Here is a 20,252-nt window from a genome sequence, read left to right as displayed (position 1 = left end):
TCATGGACCTTATTGCATTTATTCTTGTTCAGCTTGGAAGGTCAGGAGGAAAAAAGATTTATGAACTAAGAAGATGTTTAATGATTACAAAAGCTGTATCTGTTTGCTTCTTAAGGAGTTCCATCACACTGATAAATTGTTTCCAACCTTTTGAATTAAGGATATAAAGAAATTTGTTCTCATCAGGCCAAGAGTTTTCACTGAGTAAAAATACATAGTTCAGATTTTCAAATGATGGTAAAAATTCTTTGTTCTATGAATGGCAAGAAGCACGCCTAGTATAAAACTTTTCTCCAAACTGATATGAAAATTTACTGGCTCAGCTGCTTCTCACTTGTGACAATCAAGAAACACCGTCCATCCTTCAGAGAGATCTGACCATGGAGCATGGCAGCTCTCTGTTCTCTTGCGTTTATTTTGGAAGAGATAAGAGAGAAACTTTTGAGACTTTCCAGAAAGGGTTTGAGTTCAGTTCCACCATTGTACCTTGGCTTCTCTTTGAGCAGCCACAATCTGATACCCTCTTAAGGACGCCTCTTTTGCTGGTGTGCCTTCGGGTAAAGGAATTCATCTTCACATCCCCTGACATTGCTGTCTCATTAGTTGGAACACAAAAGTAACACTTTCTTTGTAGGCAGATCTTGCCCAGTCTCAAACTTGGTGGTAACCTTTGTAACCTGCATGGAGATGTTGGTGATAAGAAAGGATGCAATTCAGAACATCATTCACACACATTGTAGTTGCAGACATCTCCAAGTTGGCCTTGTCTGTGTTGGGTCAACTATATTTTCTGTATCTCTCGTTAGTTTTACAGAAGTTGAACACTCTGGGTTAGGTTCTCCTTCCCTCTATTATTTAAGCTAAATTTAATTTCTCCTTCCATCTTCTATTTACAACTACTATTTCCCTTGAGTATTCAATATCGTACCTCCTCTTCACTGCCTTTTATGCCTGCATCTAAGGAAAACAGGAACCATGAGAGGTTGTGTTCTGAAAGGACTCAGGCCAGGGATAGAAATGAGACATTTCTTCTACTTGATGTTGGAAAGCTGTTGCCTCGGGCACTCTCTCGTGCCCTTCCCAACGGAACAAGGGCAGATGCCTCTGGCCAGGCTCCCTGTGTGATACATTGATTCTGGTCTAGAAATCAAAACAGCTCAGGGGGCTGGCCCCGTGGCCTAGTGGTTAAGTTCAGTGGGCTCCGCTTCAGCGACCCAGGTTTGCGGGTTCGGATCCTGGGCACGGACCTACACCACTCATCAGCCATGCTGTGGGAGTGACCCACATGTAAAGTAGAGGAAGATTGGCACAGATGTTAGCTCAGGACTAATCTTCCTCAGCAAAAAAAAAAAAAAGAAAAGAAAAGAAAGAAAAACAGCTCAGGAAGTTATAAAGATAGCCCAAACTAAGCAAAACGGTTTTTGGTTTTGATAGACCTAGGCAGAAAGCTTGGATTTGTGCCTTATTCCAGGAAGCTGGCACTCACTTGGCTGAGTGTTTCTTGCCTGGCTCATCAAGTCTGGTCTTGTGGTTACTCATCAACCTGTCTTCCCCGATTCCTCAACATTCTAGGACCATATACCATAGTTTCCATCATTAAGAGTTTGTATTATAGGTCAAATGCTAAGCACGATCCATGTGCCACTTCTACTGCACTGTAGTATTTGTGCAGCAGAAGAAATTTCCAGACTTAATTAGAGCAGATAAACAAGTGTGAACAGTGGTTAATGTGACCATCCAATAGTCAAGATTTCATTAAACATGCTCCATAGAGATGCAGCTTCTATTACCTCCTATATTATACAGCATGTAGTATTAGTAAGTATAGCATTGCAGAGGCAGCTAAGCAGTAGATACTACCTTTACTCCCCTCCTTTTTGCCAGGGCTTATGATATTCATTCATTCAACAAATGTGCATCTAGCACCTACTGTGTGCTAGTATTTAGCACTGGGAAAAAGCACTGGAAAGACAGATCACTGCTATCTGGAGGGAAATGTGCTATTGACCACGAAAACTGGTTATTACACATAAGAAAAAAGAGGAAAAGGTAAATTTTGGAAAGGAAACCTCTCACTATCTTCCAATTTAAAAACTAGTCTTCTGAGTCCATGCCCAGAGTTTTGGGGTGCAGTGGTCATCTATTCCATGCAAAAGACTCTAACCTCACTCATCTTTTTGAAACACTTTTCTATTCTGGTCAGCTGAAGGCCAGGCTTTAAGAGCTTTTGGCGTGTTTATTTTTCTGGCTGTCTCATCCTGTCTTTTAAACCGTGAGAGCAAAAGGATTAATAGCCAGGAGAACAGAGGGTCTGACAACTCAATTCTGTCACCCAAGAGTACTTATTAAGCTGCCACCTGTACATAGCCCTGTGCTAGATGCTCTTACTAATAACACATGTGTGTCTCTTCTCCCTGCAGGACCTTGGCACACACCAAACTTAACAGGAAACTGCAGCTCGAAGGCCCATGGTGAGTGTGGGGTCAGGGCCTTGGATGAGACTTCAAGTGTGTGCAAAAAGAGGCAGATACAAGTCTAAGGTTAATTACATCCCGGGGAGCTCGCACTCTAAGAGATATTGTGGGGCGGTGCTGGCTGCTGACCACAAGAAGGTTAATGGCACTATTATATATTGAAAGAGTCTATATTGTGTCAATAAAGAGATAGACTTCTTTTTAACAATGACATAATGGACCATAACCACTCCTCTGGTGCACTGAGACAGAGCAGTGAAAATGTGGGTCGTTATTAGAACACACATACTCACAGATACCCACACACATGTACTCTGCCAAGGAGACCCACTCCACTGTCTTTGGGCTCTCAGATGACGTGGCATCAGTTAAAATCAGAAGGACTTAATTGTTCTTTTGGTTGTTGGGTGAACCCATTTGAAGATACAAAAATGCTGAATCTTAGCGCAGAGTTTAGGATGCTCTTAGAGCAAGATTTTAAGGCAATGTAATAGTTTCTGAATCGGACCTGAGGACGGCTTGAGAAGAGGTCAATGGAACAGGCTTGAAAACTGTGTCCGCCTCACCACATCCTAGGTGTGGAGTACGAACTCCGTGAATACTTGTTACATGAAGACTCTTCAAATCTAAGAAAGGTGGGCAAGGCAGGACGAGAATGGAGACACGAAACTGACTATTGTTTTCAGCCTCAGTTTTCTTTTCTCTAAAATGGGACTATTGCCCTAATTTTGAGGATTACATGGGACAATAACTGTGAAAATACTTTTTACTTATTAAGAGGATTATAGATGTAAAAAATCATTTTTATTAATAGGTTAGATATCTGTTTAAATGTTTCAACTTACTAAGGGTAAGAGTAGAATGCTTTAAAAGGAGATGTTCTCCATCTGGATATATATATTTAAAATTCAACTGACTCTTAGCTCACCTGGGTGATGTAAATGGAGTTTAAGGAGGAGAAAGGCAGGAGAGGTCTTAGGGTCACCACTGGTGCCAGTTTGCCCGAGACAGAGGGGTTTCCCGGGATGCAGGACTTTCAGTGCTAAAACCAGCACAGGTCTGGGAAAACTGGGATGAGTTGTTCACCCTAGTCCTGTTCAACCTGCTTAATTCCCTGGGCTCTTATTTTATTTATTTGTTTGTTTGTTTATTTATTTATTGGTGAGGAAGATTGGCCCTGAGCTAACATCTGTGCCCATCTTCCTCTATTTTGTATGTGGGACGCCACCACAACGTGGTTTGATGAGAGGTGTGTAGGTCCGCACCCGGGATCCAAACCCACGAACCCCAGGCCGCAGAGCAGAGAGTGCAAATTTAATCACTATGCCACAGGTCTGGCCCCCATGACCTCTTATTTTAATCATCTCCTTTCTAACAGAGTTTTAATCAATCTATGAAAATAAGGGTAATATCCTTTACGTGAAAGTGTCAGAAAGCTGTCCCTGTGGTTCTTGGTGAGATTTTAGGGGTGCCATGGGAGCAGAAGGGAAAATATTCTGTTTCATTCTGTTTATTCTCCCAGCCTCCTGTTATCCATCTTTGAAAAGAGCTGTGAGTTAAACAATGCACACCCAACACTGCCCACCTGAAATCAGTCACTGTGCGACGGCCAGGCTTCTCCAACCACAAATATGCAAGAGTAATGTTTCCAGAGTGTCAGCGGATAACATAAGTTCTACTGAGCACAAACTTAGAAGGCAAGTAATCAAGGTGTTCACCTGATGAATGAAGACGGGGGAGAAGGCAGTATCATCTCAAATATATCTGGCATTTTCCCATTAAGCCACAAAACTTGCAGGTATTAATCATCAAAATAAACGCACCCTGCCCTTAGGTGCGTGCAGCCTCGCGCGAGAGAAACCATCAGTACAGGGCTTCCTTTCATCAAATTACCAAAGACAAAATGAATTTTGAAACAATATCCCAGGTGAATTACACGTTTAGCTACTTAACAAGAGACTTTGCTAGGACCCTCGTTTATTATTTTGTGAAGTTAAGTCAGTGCCTGCCAATAATTCAGTACTGTCCTGTTCACGTCTCCACTATCTCACCAGCAGGCGATTCCCTGGCTAATGCCCGGACCCTGTTGTGTCTTGACTTTGGCATTGGAAATGGTTCTAAGAGCTTCCTACTGAGCCAAGAGTCAAGTTAGAGATCTCCTCGGCAGAAAAGGGTGGGCATTCCATTATTCTGCAATATAGCAGAGTCAAATAAGTAGGATTTCATTTAAGCTGTGTTTCTCTTTTAGATTAGGTTAAATGGCCAAGATGCTAAAAGCCCCCTATCTTGTACGAATGGAGTGCCTCTTTCTGCTGATTCTGACTGTTCTGGCTGTAAGTCATATTCTGAAAAGTTTTTGATAAGCGTCTTAAGTGTGGGGAGACATCTCACGTGTCTTGCTAAGAACAGGCACATTTTCATACCGAAAAGGTACTGCTCCTTCTCTAAGTGTCTTTCTTCCTTAAGGGGTGTTTTAAAGGCAAGATTGCGAGTTTTAAATCAAACTGTAAATTTGGGTTCAAACATTAGTCCCCAGTTTCGGGGGGAAAAAAATGTTTAGAGGACAAGTCAGAATATCAATATTTCAGAGTGTACCCCCTAGAAAGATACCTGTTTAGGAAAGGAGCTCTTGGAAAACAGAGAAAACTCATCTTCCAGTTTAAAAAAAAAAAGGGCACAATATGGAAAAGCAAAAAGCAGTATTGGTCTACCTGCTACTCAGTCTCCCTCCGCCTATCACTGATCTGACTTCAGGCACCGTGGACTGCCCTCCTCTCTGTTCAAGGCCAGAGGGAAGGTCCCTCTGGCAGCAGAAAAATCCTCTTCTGCCCACTGTTTGATGCTTAAAATTCTACTATTAGGACTTAATCCTTTTAGTTTCAGCTTTGATCCCAGTTAAAATGCAAATACCTCTGGGTGGGGTAACACTTTTAACTGTTATCAGCCCCTTGCAGTCCACTGAGAAGGAAGGAGCTGGGCAAATTTCACTGGGTGAGAGGGTGAGATGTGGGGCCAAAGAGCGATGGAGGATGAGGGGTCCGCAGAGAAGGAGGGCTCCCTGGCCGAGAAAACAACCTGCCTCTCCCAACTGCCCAATCATGACAGGATCTGAAAACAGGAATCTTATCCTGACCCATCAGAACCCCACAAATTTATGTAGAAATCCCTCCATCCAAGAATCTGAGAAAAGCATTAGCTGAACAATGGGACAAGCTACCATTCTACCAAAAGACAACTCAAATGTTGGGGCCCATTCTGCGAGAAAATATAATGGCTAATCCTCAGGGTTCTGCCTTTCTGTTCTAACTTTAACTAAGGAAAAAAGTTTAGCGTTGTTAAAGCTATTATCTGTTCCTAAACTGCATAGTATATAAAATGTAAATGTGATCACACCACTCTTAAATTATTATAACAATATGCCATTCTGTTTTCTTCCCCTTGACATTTACAAAATTCATTTGGAAGAGTGGGATCTACCTCACAGAGATTAGTGATAAATCATGTATTTTTAATGAATATCAATAGGAGAAACCCCATGACATAGCCCACCATCTAATTTGATTAAACTGTGCTTAAGGCAACACTACCTCTCTGGCTAGGGAATAGCTCCATAATGACTTTGTGAGCATTATTGCAGGCTGTTTTAATGATTTAATGAACTGCCTCTATATTTAGTTCAATAGCCTTAAAATGATTAGTGTTTAAGAAAAATTAGCTCACTTTGATTTGATTCTATTTGATGGTAAGTTTAAATAACCTAACCCTTCAAAACACAGTGGAAAAAAAAATCCTAGAATCACAGCCAGCTAACTGCTAGAAAACATTATGACCATCATTAATAACTGTTCATTTATGTTTAGCTACAGTATCCAGGCTGACGTGCTCATCCGAGGAGCTGGGCTGTAGGAACAAGGGCTAATGCTGCATTTCATCTTCCCTTTCTGCGATTGGAAAGGGGAGGGAGAGCAGAGGAGATGGGAGAAGCAAGAAAGAGTCTTCAATTTCATGTGTTGGGCTATAAGGAATTTTCTCTGGTTCAGGTCCAAAGTGGGTTTCTGCCTACACTTGGGAGAAGTTCCAGGTTTCTAAAGGAGGAGGAGGGGAAAATTGGTGTGAGGCTTTGAGCCAACCTCTCCTGCCGTGATGGGGCAGCCAGCATGGTTAGGTTTGAGCAGTGTGGTCAGGAAGATCCCTGGGACACCCTGACGGGAGTCGGGAAGGCTTTCTGCAAAGAGGACCAAGGCAGATGGCATTTTTAACAAGGGTAAGTGATCTGAGAGTTGGTGTTACACAGCAGGGACCAGAGCCAGCTCCTCATTCCAAAATAAAGAGGGTCACAGCACACAAACAGAAGTCTGTTCTGTAACATCCCCGTGGGTCACCACTGCGTGTCCACACCCCAAAACACGGGAAAAATAGCAGGATTCGGGAACCAAAGATTGTACTTCATCCGAAACATCTGGGCCAATTGTCTTCTGATTGTGTAGAGCACGATGTTAAGAAACCGTCTAAGAGGAAAGTCATAAACTGGGAAGTTCCTTTAGCTTTGAACTTTGGAATAATAACAGGAAACTTTTACTGAGCGCTCACCAAATGCCAGGTACTGTTTACTCTTCACATAAGCTCTGAGAGGTAGATACGGTTGTCCCCATCGTCAGCAAAGAAGCCAAAGCTCAGAGACGCTAAGCAGCTTGCCTGTGGCCACACAGCTCAGGGTGGGGGAGTGGGGGCAGACTTGAACCCAGATCTGTTTGACTTCGGTCCAAGGCTCTTACCCACTCTGTCATGCTGCCTGTCACTTCCCGTCTGTGCCACGTGAGGTGCTGGGCATATTCTGAGTTAGAAACGGGCAGATTTAAAGAAAATGGATGTCAGAGAAGGGTTAGTGAGTGTCCAATGATTCACTAAATGAGACCACTCGCCCCAGCCTTCATTACTCAGGGCTGTCACTGTGGCTTCCTGGGCCTTGGGGGCAAGAATGCAATCCACTAACAATCACCACCCCCTGTCCTTGGGAAGGGAGGGGAAATATTTCTAAATGAGCCATTGTCATCTGATGACAAGCCCTGTATTTCTTGGCGTGTACTGTATACGCCCAAGATGCTTTTCCTCTTCTGTCTGTTAATGCCCACCCTTCATCCACTCCCCCAATCAGCCCCTGCCCACACTCGGATTTGTGCGCACACGCACTGGCACACCTTTCAATCTCATTTCAAGGCCATTTACTGAGCCCCTAGCATGGACACTGTAACACAGAAATGAATGAAACAGCCTCTGTCCATGGCTCTGTACTTGAGGGAGCACAGTCTCCTGGGCAGAAGGGACTGGTTCAATCATGCACAATGTCCCATGGCCGTAACCTCTTCCTTGGCATAATCCCTGACAAGCCAATGCTTTTTCAGAGTCCTCTTTGCAAAGGTGTCAGCGTCTTTTTGGTATCACCTTCCCCAGGTCTCAGAAGCACCCCTTACCTTTCCCACCCTTACTCCAGACCTTGGTCTTCCTTACCCATCACCGCACCAAAAAAACCTCCCCCGTAACCCACGGCTCATTTTCTCAAGGCCAGCTGTTCTGACACACTCCTTCGGGACCTATGTGTAAATAACTGAGGATAACTTGTGTCTTTTCCCCTCCAACAGAGGCTGTGAACATCTATCTTATGCTGTTGAAGAGTATCAGACCATTTGTGTAGGACATTGTTTGATGGCGGAGTGGCAAATTCTTATATACAGCAGGAAATGTACATGAATGAAGTAAACCGTATGGGAACTGGCGAACTGGAGACACATGTCCCCTCCAAAGGGGGCAGCACCACTCAGTGACAGCCCATTGTTACCAAGCAGGGATGCCCATGTTGCCAGAGCACCCGAGTTTTCAAGAAAAACACAAAATCCTGATTTTTGTACGAAACATTCTAATTTTTTTTAATTGGGTCATTAAAAAAAAATACCGTGCGGTCTAAACAAGACACACCTGCAGTCCAAATACAGCCCACAGCTGCCAGTTTACAACCTTGGCCCCGCAGTAACACAGCAACATTGACAGACCCAGCTATGTGAGGACCAACATATGCAGGAATTTGAGCGCCATGGCCACAGCTCAGCGTGGAGGGCTGCTCTCCCCAGATGTTCACCAACGGTGCTCTGGACACTAAAACCAACACGCAGCATCAGATGAGGCTGACGTGTGCCTCTTGAGGTGAACCAAAGAAAGACTCTAGATGCTGCTGCTAATAACTTTTCCTGTAACCCACCCAAATCTGTAACTCTTGATGGAAAAAAAAAAAAAAAGCTTCCGGCTGTGCATATACAATATCCAATCAGAATTTAAAATGACTTGACCTACATTTAGATCTTCTGACTCTAGTTTTGAGTACTGTGTTCTTGAAACAGCTGCTGTGGAGTTGAGGATTCTAACCTTACTTGTTATTTGCTTCTGTCTTTTCTCTGAGAGCTTCCTGTAATCATAAATCCAGTTGTTTTAATAGAAAGTCTGAAGTTTCATGCAGAAGACAGGTCTTGAAATTCAGAAAGCTGTATAGGAAAGTGGGAGACCATGATTTTCTTAGGGTGGGGAATCCCATAAATTTCCCACTTTAAATTCCATCCTTTTCTGCCAAGTGGAAAACTTACCCTGAAAACTGGAATAAAGGGATGGATCACTGGTTTTGGACCCAAAAGGGAAAATCACAACAGGTTTCCTGTATGTGCAAAGCCACTTGAAATTGAGTATGTGACAACACAGATTTAATTAACTCCCAGCCAGGACATATTGGAAATGATCCCAGAAAGTTGGGACAAAGGAGAAGGTGTTAATTTCTCAGCAGGAGAGAAAGTGCCTTTTAACTGCACTGGATTATGGCTCAGGGCTGGGTGAACTTTCAGATGATCCATTTCAGGTGGGTTGAAAACAGGTGCAATAAAAATCAACAAGTCAGTCCCTATAAGTCCCTGGTAAGGCTGGAAGACAAAAGACAGGGTCCAGTGATCAACACCACAAGCAGTATTCCATTATTTGATGTACATGTAGTCCCAGAATCCCTGATTCCAAAAGGGACAGCAGTGAGGTGTCCTCAAGAACTTAAAATCAGGTTTCTCTGCAAGAGTTAAACCAGTTAAAAACATATTTTAAAATTGCACACATTGGATGTAATTATTTATCTGTGGAGAAAGCCAAGAGATTGAGAAGTTTGCAAGTCTCAAACCCGAATTGATAATGGCAGCCCCCACATCGGGATCTTCCCTCACATCCACCAAAAGCCATGGAGATCCATGAGGAGTGCAAATAAAGCACACATGAGCCATGCCTCAGCATAACTAGGAAACCAAGAACACTAGGAATTTCAAATTACCTCTTGATAATGATAGATAGATAGATGATAGATAGATAGATAGATAGATAGATAGATAGATAGATAGATAGATAAAGCAAGCACTTGTTGAGATGATGAAGTAATCAGAGTATAATCTTGGTGCTGTGGACTGAATGTTTGTGTCCCCCCCAAATTCATACATTGGAGCCCTAACTCCCCAGTGTGAGGGTATGGGGAGGTGGGGCCTTTAGGAGGTAATTAGGTTTAGACGAGGTCCTGAGGATGGAGCCCCCATGATGGGATTAGTGTCCTTATAAGAGAAAGAGAGCCCAGAGCGCCCTCTCTCTCTCTGCACCATGTGAGGATACAGCAAGAAGACTGTAACCCTGGAAGAGGGCTCTCAGAGGGAACCAATTGGCACCTTGATCATGGACTCCCCAGCCTCCAGAACTGTGAGAAATAAATTTCTATTAAGCTACCCAGTCTATGGTATTTTGTTGTAGCAACCTGAGCTAAGACACTTGGGGAAGCAGAATGGAATACGATTGTAATTTAATAAGCAGACACAAAATCAATTATATTGCACCCTGTTAGGAGAAAGCCTAGAACATAGAAAGAGAAGTCTGCAGAGTGGGAAGCTGACCCTGTTTATTCATTGGTGTTCAAGTGGGAGAGTCACTAAGTCCAGGGAATGTGAACTTGCTGTTCCCTGGAGAAGTGGACTGTTGTGGGGCAGAGGTGACTCAAGAAGCCATGTGGTGGACAAGATTGAATATTCCTCAAAATGGTCCACTTCTCCATATCATGGTTCCAGGCTCACCAAGCAACCTTCTCAATACAAATCTGGCCCCCCAGGCATTCAGTTACCAGGAAGGGGCTAGGCAGCAAGCATGAGCATTTTAGTTGTCAGAAAGCAGTTCCCCACTCTAAACTAACAGGCTGACATCTGGCTGCTATACATCAGTCTTCTGTGAGCTTGTTTGATGTGAGTCTGCCTCACCAAGTCCAATCAGCTCTTGATAACAATATGACAAAGAGCTAGACCCAAGGCAATAGTACATTTACCAACAAATTATCTTTTGTTGGATAGCAACTCTGACTCCCTCTATGCCCCCTTTTCTACCTAAAATGCTTTCCATATGCCCAGCCCTGTTCTAGGTTCTCAGAGGTTATAAAACATGGTCCTTGCCTTCTGGGACCTGCCAATCTACTTAGAAAAATAAAATTTGACACACAAAACAAGTAGAGAACAGTACACAACAGCAGGCGATTGAGGATCTGTGGGTCTTATCAGATGTCATTGAAGCTAAAAGAGGAGCACAACCCTTGGGGATTAAGGCTGTGATACTAGTAATCATAATATGTTTAATTTTATCACATTTTGTCATCCATTAAGCAATTATACATATTTTATCTAATTTAATCCTCTGGCTAACTAGTTGAAGCAAGCACTATCATCCTCTCATTACAGATGCAAGTCCTGAAGCCCAGAAGGCCTAACTTACTTGGCCAAAGTCAAGTCCAGTTAGAAGTCGAGCCAGGCTGGAGTCCAGGTCTTCTGCTTCCAGGGCCAGCACTCCTCTACAATAGTCAGCTGAGAACGGAGAAGGAAGCAAGGTGAGTCCCGAAGACCTTTAGTGGGGAAGAGCAAGACACAAGCTGCTTCCTGACGTTCAGGGAAGGCTTCCTGAGGGAGGCAGCACTTGGGGGAGATCCAACAGGGTGAATGGGAGTAAGACAGAAGGAACAGGATGTCTTTAGGCGCAAGGTCAGACCCTCCTCCCTGAGACGTCCTGAGGTGTCCCTGAGCCGTGTCCTTGCAAGTCAAGACAAAAACAGCAGTCTGCGCCATCACTGGATCCAGGTTTTGTGGAGTCTGAAGTTCGTTACATTGAAGAAAAAGAATACAAACTACAAACACGAAGTCCCCTCACCCCCGGGATAGCTCCTACAAGTCTTTAGCATCACATAAACCCACCTCGGGTCAGTCACTGTGATATTCATAAGCCCGCAGACTCTCTGCAGGACCCATCTGCTGATCTATCTTCAAGGCAGTGAAAGGCTCCTGCCCTTCCCAGGCCCTGATTTATAGGAAGGACCTGTACTAGTTAGGATTAGGTTCAGCTGCCAGTGACGGCAACAATAATAGCAACACCAAAACAGTGGTATAAATGAAAGAGAAGGCTATTTCTCCCAATATAAATGTAGACAGTTTGAGGTTTACATGGCAACTTAATGGTCATCAGAGACCCAAGCTCCTTCTCTTTTGCTCCACCATCCTTAACACATGGCTTCTAACTCATGGTCCAAGATGGCTGCTTGAGTCCAGCAGTCATCTGTATTCCAGCCAAAAAAAGGAGAAATTGCTGGAAGACATGCATACTTTTCTCTTTAAGGACACTGCCTGGGAGTTGCACATACCTCTTCTGCTTGCATCCCATTGGTTAGAATTTAGTCATGTGGCCACACCAAGAAATATGGTCTTTATTCTGGATAACTACATAGACAGCTAAACATGAAGTGCTCTGTTACTAAGGAAGAAGGGGAAATGCATATTAAGAAACAACTAGTCACAGAATTCAAGTTCCTTTGAGAAGACTGGGAAGCTCCCAGTGAGGTCACTAAAAATGGACACGATAATGATTACACCACAACTTGGAAGCAAGAGGATCACACTCAGGCAAGAAACGGTCCACTTCATGCACCTACTTCAGGCGCTGATGAAACTCACCAGGAGGAGTGCTGCACAGGTGCTGCTCTCACAGCTGTTAGTATCCTCGGGGGCCTGGAAGGACCCAGCTCCGGATCCTTGGGCAAACCTGGGTTGAGCTCCCAGCTCCACCAGTATCAGATAGGAGACGTTAAGCAGGTTACTTAATCTCTGTCTTATTCAGAACTCTTCTGGTTGCAAGTGGTGGAAACCCAGCACAAATTAGCTTAAGTTACAAAGGGAATTTACGCCCTCTACCCCAACCCAGAAGTTTAAGGTGTTGATCAGCCTCAAGAATGACTGCATGCAACCACGTGGCTAGGTCTCAGTCTCTCACTCTGCTTCTCTCTGGAGCTGGCATCATTCCCAGGTAGATTCTCTCATCAGGCGGCAGCAAGCCCACCAGCAGGGCTTGCAGTCTCCCCACTTAGTAACTCCAGAAGGAGAGCCCCTTTTCTGATTATCCCACCCATAGCCCCAGAGTTAACTGTGAATGGCTCAACGTAGGTGATTTGCACATCTCTGAGCCAATCACGGTGTCTCTAGCGGGCTGGGAGCTGGGCAGATTGGCCTCACCGGAATCACAAGGGCTGAAAGTGGGGGAGCAGTGGTTTCCCAAAGGGGTGCTGTTAGCAGGAAAGGGGGGAGTTATGCTGGTCAAGCAGAAGCAACAGAAGCTCGTTTTTTTCCCTCTTAGAATTACTAACCTCACCAGATAATTATGAGGATTAAATGAGATAACATGTATGAATGCATTTAGTGTAACACCAGGCACATAGCAGGAGCCTACTAGATATATGTGATCCATTATGAGGAGTTATGACAGAGTCGGGAACCAGGACAGAAACTTCAGAGCAGAGGCCACTAAAGTAGGTAACAGCCTGGAACAGAGACAGTTGGGAGAAGAAACAGATGGAAGTGTGTGGCAGTGCAGAGGAGAGAAGTCCCAGAACGAGAGTGTGGGTGTTCCCCGGAGTGGAGTAGCAGCCAGGGGCAGACCAAGCAGCTTCAGCGTAACAGGGTTCAGACCAGGAGGTGACACAGCTGTGGTAGAAGGGGCAAGGATGGAGATCTCAGGCAGGGCCTGGCAGGAATCAGAACCTCCTGGAAGGGTTTGACTGAAGAGTTTAATGAAGAGGCTATTTACAGAGGTGTAGTCAGGGTTAGGTGAACCCTAAAGGGTGTGCAGGCCCCAGGGAGCAGCAAGAGAGGGTAGCAGTTGCCACCTCTCAGCTTGAGGGACCAGGGAAGCCAGTGAGAGCTGGAGACCCTCATGAAGAGGGGCCACCCAACAGGAACTGACATCACAGAGGGACACAACCCCTGCCGGAACCAGAGCTCTGTCCTCCCGCCCTCTGACCTCCTGCTGGTGCGTCTTCTTGGCTGACCCAGAGCACAAAGGGGCCGGGGTGATCAGACTGCCAAGGTCGGCCTCCCAGGACGCAGATGAAGGCAGAGATCTGGAGGAACGAAGAGAATGTCTAGACCAGCCACATGGATGGCTCCCAGGAGGGACCCTAACTCTCTGGAATCTTCTGCCCCTGACCAGAGCTGCAGGGAAAGGAGTGATGCTGATTTTTCCTCCTACTGATGATGTCCCAGCAGTAGAAAAATGACATGGCCTCTAGACAGTCAAGAAGGCGTGGAAGCCCGGGAACTCCGGGCAACCCTAATTTCTCACGGGCAGAAAACTGTCCCTGTCTATCCCAGCATGGCCAGCTGACCTTACCAAGACCTCCCCTCCCAGGCTCTGCCCCAAGCCCTGAGTTAAGGAGATAATGGTTGGCAGTGGGGGTGGGGGCAGTCTACACCTTGCTTCTGGAGAGAGCTTCTGAGGACCTGCATGTCCACGGAGCCATGAGCTCCCACAACCATCTCCCATCTCCTATGCCTCGTCCACACGGTTGGGCTTCTGCTTCCACTCTCGGTTTGTCCCCTAGTTCCCAGCATGCTCGGAACACTGATCTAAACTCCAGCCTGTTTGGCCTGACACTCTGAAAGCCCTCTTCCCAGCATGGTCCTGGTCCGTTGTACAACGGCGCTCACTGAACGTTTTTGGAGAGGGGCTAGAGTGCAGAGGATTAAAGTACGAACCCTGAAGCCAGAGGCTCCGCCACTCACTCTGCACCCTTGGGTAAGTTACCTGACCTCTCTTTTCCCTTGTTTCCTTTTTCATAAAATGGGGGCAATAATAGTACTTACCACGGGGCCAGCCCTTGGCTTAGCGGTTGAGTGCGCCCACTCCGCTGCTGGCGGCCCGGTTCAGATCCCAGGCGCGCACCGACGCACCGCTTCTCCAGCCACGCTGAGGCCACGTCCCACATACAGCAACTAGAAGGATGTGCAACTATGACATACAGCTATCTACTAGGGCTTTGGGGGGTGGAAAAAAAGGAGGAGGATTGGCAATAGATGTTAGCTCAGAGCCGGTTTTCCTCAGCAAAAAAAAAAGAGGAGGATTAGCATGGATGTTAGCTCAGGGCTGATCTTCCTCACAAAAAAAAAAAAAATAGTACTTACCTCATAAAGTTGTTGTGAAGATTAAATTAATAGATTCCGAGTGCTTAGAACATACTTGACACATAGGAACCAATAACTTTTACTTCGTATTACTGCATTTTGAATGAACAAAAGTTGAGCTGGTTGTGGCAGAAACGAGCTGAATTCAGAACGCTGGTCTTGAATTATTAAGCTCCTCCTCCACAGGTGAAAAAATGACCAATATGTCTTCTCAATTATATTCTACTCAGGTTTAGGGGGATTCCCCTGGGAGATTCCTCACTTGATGATGCAAAGCCATGCTCCACGTGGTTTTCTGATTAGGCTCATTAACAGGGGGACTGAAGTTATTTTTGGTGTGTCTGGAGACAAATCAGAAAGTCCATAAAAACTAAAATTAATCTTTCAAAAGTATCCACTGGCGATCTGTGTATGCTTACACAGACTCTCTGAGCGTGATGTAGGCACAGTATGAGTTGCACACTCTGCTGAAACCAGCTTTCTGGAGGGTGAGAAATGTGTAGAGAACTTGCCGAAATAGCTACCTTAAGCCATACAATAAGCAATGCCCTCCTGTCCCTCCCTCCAGGATCCACCCTCACCGGCGGTCTCACAGGGATGGCTTCGCCCTGAGATCGCAGTCACGGAAGCCAAGAAGGGGTGAAACTCAGCCTCCTTCACCATGGATTAATATATAAAGTGAAGAATGAAACCAATCACCTCTCCTTCAGATCATGGTGAAATTCTGTAATTATATTTAATTCATATAAATAATTCACCCTCTAGAGCCCCACCATCTCTTTTTCACTTTAAAAGACAAAGCAACAAAGGTTCATCTAAAGTTGGGAGTATGCTTTCTCTTGTTGCTTCCTGTTCCCACGTTCAGGCCTCTTTGCCATCAGAAGTAGTGTAGGGTTTCCCTCCTTGAGATCCTTCATAGCCACGTCAAGTTCCGAGGGTCTCTCCCATTGTTTCCCTCTGTCTGTAGATTTCTGACACCAGAGCTGAACCTCCTCACATTCATCTATCCAATGGAGGGGTAAAAGCTGAGTCCTAGAAGTGTTGGATCTAGAAGGAATGTTATGTATCATCTAGAAACATCACTTCAACTTACTGATAAGGAAGCTGTGGTCCAGAGAACAGACAGGACTTCGACAAGATTATATGGCTAATGTCTCAGGTCCAAGTATGTAATTTAGATCTCAAGACTTTCATGTACGCACGCACGTGTTCATTCTTCAACTGGGGTGTGCAACAAATACTTTTGCATATCTATGATGTGCCAAGCACTAGACAACTGAGATAGACAGAGCCCTGCCCTCACAGAGCTTTTCTTCTTTTTGGGGATGTAGGCAGTAAATGGCCCATTTCCACATAGATTTACAGCCCAGAGCTCTTTCCCTTAAACCTCACAGCTGGTTTCTGGACAAAGACTCTGACTCCCCTCAGCTATAGAAGATGGTACATCTGCAGTTGAGATACACATCACTTACAGTCATTCTGACAAGAATGACAAGAATAGCACCACACCACTTACTTTAATGTATCTGATCTGTGATGACAAAAACAAAAACAAAAATTCACACACCAAAACACCATCCTTCCCCAGAAAGATTGTGTGCATAAAGAAAGAGCATGGAGTTGGGAATCAGAAAGACCTGGATTTGAAACTCTGATCTACTGTTAACACTTACTGGCTGTGTGATATCATGTAAGTGACTTCACCTCTCTGGGCCTCAATCATCTATGAAAGGTTTCCTCATCTATAAAGAGGAGGTGATAATGCCATTTTGTAGGGTTATATAGGATTAAATGAGATAATGGATGCAATGCATTCAACATGGTGCCTGACACACCACAGTGCTCAAAATATAGCAGCAACTTTTCTTTCTCTACCACTCTCTCTTAGCACGGGCAGTTCCATGACTGCTACCTTTGAAGAAATCGTGGCATTTGGGAGACTTAGTAAAATGAGGCACCTGAGGGGGTGATCTGATCACAAACAAACCTCCAACCACTTTTCCTTTTATTTCCTGGGACTTTTTTTTTCTTGAAGTCTTTCTTTGACCACAAATTAATGTGTTAGAGTCTGCCCCCTAGTGGTGGTGGCACACAGTGCCAGTTTTGCTAATGACAGTTCAACCCCCCAAATTTTTCCCCCATCCGTATTTGATTAACCTTCACTTGTGCCTCTTGGCCTAATCACAACAGATTTTTATCTCAGCAGAAAAATTAAACAGGAACAACTGTGACTAAAGTTAATGAGTTTTATTCTTTAACCTAGAGGTTAATTCTGGCTGCGCATTCAAATCACACACACACACACAAATACAAAATTGATGCCTGGGCTCCACCCCAAACCAGTTGAATCTGAAACTCTGGGGAGAGGGTCTGAGCATGGAGAGTTTTTAAAGCTCCCCAGCTGATTCTGATGAGTAGCCAGGATTTAGAATCTGGCTGTTCCCTTGAAGGCGGACCTCCAGAAGCCTCCATGCTCTGTGGAGATGCTGTCCAGGCTCAAATGATGTCGGTCTCATCTTGGGGAGTCGCTTTCAGATCACATGGTGTATATTTTGAAACAATCTCAATACTGGCAATTTTTTGTCTTTTGATCGTGGGTTTGAGTTTGAATTAAAATCCTAAAGTGATTCTAACATCAAGCCAGCTGAATATGCAGGATAAGCTGGGTAAGACCATTGTTGGTCAGAAACAACATGTGGCCAAGGGGATGGGTTTGTCTCATGCGCCTCATAATTGACACAAAAAGCAATTCCAAAAGAGGGCCACAAACGTTTTTATTAGTAACAGCTGTATGGGAGCCCACATGCTGCTCTCCAAAGGACGATCTCTAAAAGACAATGTTCATCTGGACAGGTGAAGCCTTGTGGGACTATTAAAAATCTGTCTCATTACTTAAGGGTCAAACCCACATATAGAATTGAAAGAGGGAAAGTCAGAACCAGACAGCCCCTGGGTCTTCTGGAACTCTGTTCCTCATCCAACACCGGCAGCAGCAAATATCTAAGGGGGACCCAGTTCCAGGCTGGCAGAGCGATGGCCGAGGGAGCTGCTGAGGGTCTCTGTTCAGGAGCGCCAGGACTTCCTTCTCAGGAACCTCTGCAGCCGCGTGAGATGACTGAACATTGCATCGTGACTTTCGCTTGCCCTCTAAACCCTCACAATGAAACTCTCTAGCATGATAGCAGATCAATCCTAGCCTGGGAGAACAGACTCTGGTAAGCCCTATGGTAATCATCAATCATAAATCAATTGGCCTTTATTTCCAACTCCAATTTTTGCAGTTACTTTCCCAGGTGAGATTTTATTCCTCTCATACCTCCTCAATCTAACGTGAACATTAACCACTGGGCCCTCCTGTCTGGAGTCTCATGTCTCTACGGTGGTGTTTCCCAATGTGTATTCCAGGGAACACTGGTTTCGGAGTAGCCATTCTTTCTTCCATTTATTCAGTAATGATTTGTTGGGCACCTCGTGTGTTCCAGGCAGGGGTGGATCCAGGTTTTGTGGGGCCGGAAGCTTCTAACAATAGCGGAAGTCGTCTCTAAGGGAAAGAAGACAAAATTGTGAATACAAGACTAGGTCCAGGGCCTTGGAAGGTGAAGGTCCTAAAGCTTGAACTCCATTTCTTCAGGTGCTGTGTGAACACTTCCGGCACGGCTCGGGGCTGTGGGGCTATAATCGTGAATAAGACAGATGAAGACCTGCCCTCGTGAAGCTAACGTTCTACAGGGACAGAAATAGGAGCTGGAGATTAGTAGAATTTAGAGGGGAAAACAATCCATGGTTACATGTTTGGGAACTAAGGAGCTAAACAAAATCAAACAGGTTTCTTCATGTAAGGGCCTCTCGGACACATTAAAATGACGATGCGCCTCTTGATTCTCCAAGAGGGGAACCGTGTTTGCATCATCCCCAGCTTTATTTACGAGAATCTTTCTTTGTGAGGATCCCTGTCGACTAAGTTCTGTGAAACCCACTTTGGGGAAATCCTGCTCCGTAACGCGTGGAAACTCAACGCGTGACATCGTGTGTCTGTCATGTGCCACGAAACTGGGTCCCCTTCTTGTCTGGGAAAAGCATCTGGTCCCTGCGCTAATGAAATAATTTAAATCATTTCTCATTCTTGTAGTTTTAGGCATTTGGAACTCTCATCTCCTCCGCTTCCAACAGTTCAGACTATAAATCTCAAAATATACATTTCAAGACCTTTCCAATCGGGCCTTGGATTTTACATAGCATGGGTTCTGCTTTAACAAGAATTCACCTTATGAGGGATTCTCAAATTTAGAAATGCAAAATACCAAGACACCTCGTGGCTTAAAAATCATCTGTTATCCTCAAGAATCACAGAAGAGTCAGCATTTGGGGTCATAATCTGCCTTCACACCTCCCTGCAACCCCTCCCCCAGGGTGAGAAGGCTCTTGTGTGGGTCCTCGCTTTCCAGTGGTAAGAATTATATTTGTCTCGGGTGCTGGTTCCAGAGACATCTGTGATGGCAGCCCATCCAGCTCCGTTCTCAGGGAGCTAACTTTAGCAGCAGATTCTGCATCTGCTGGCAGAGTTTGACACAGCATATGTTTTCCGAAGCAGCCCTTCCCAATAGCTGACTCCCTTCTCATGTGAGGACATTTAATATATCCTGAGAACTAATCATCTCCCCCCTCTTCCCAAACATTTAAGCTATTTTTAATTTCATACAATTTAACAAGCAGTCATGTCTGGAGCCCATCTTTTGATTTCAAAATAAATAAAAAAGAATTTCTCTGACTCACAATAGATTTCACTTCTGGGCAACCCAGCAAATTTGTCCACACCTTTCTCCAACTCAAGTCCTTCTCTCCTGTGCTTCCTGACACTCTTGTTAACCCTTTAACCTCTTGAGAGGATTAAATACAAGTCAACCACCATTGTGGTGGTTTTAAAATACGTCCACAATTTCTTGGACACTTCTCCCTTCAAAAGGTGGAGCTTAAAACCCCTCCCCTTGAGCATGGGCTACAGTTGGTGACATGCTTCTAACAAAGAGAATATGCGAAGTGGCAGTGTGTGACTTCCAAGGCTGGGTTATAAAAGGACTGTGGTGTCGTCTTTGTCTTTTTTTTTGGATCACTCACCCTGGGGAAAACCAGCTGCTACACCATGAAGACATTCAGGCAGCTCTATGGAAAGAGCCACATGGTGAGGAGCTGAGGCCTCCTGCCAGCAGCCAGCCAGGAATGGAGGGTTTTGTCCACA

The sequence above is a fragment of the Ceratotherium simum genome, chromosome 11 (genome assembly GCF_057802395.1).
Source record: "Ceratotherium simum simum isolate JZ-2026a chromosome 11, ASM5780239v1, whole genome shotgun sequence".
Lineage (NCBI taxonomy): Eukaryota > Metazoa > Chordata > Mammalia > Perissodactyla > Rhinocerotidae > Ceratotherium > Ceratotherium simum.
This window is presented reverse-complemented; position numbering follows the sequence as displayed.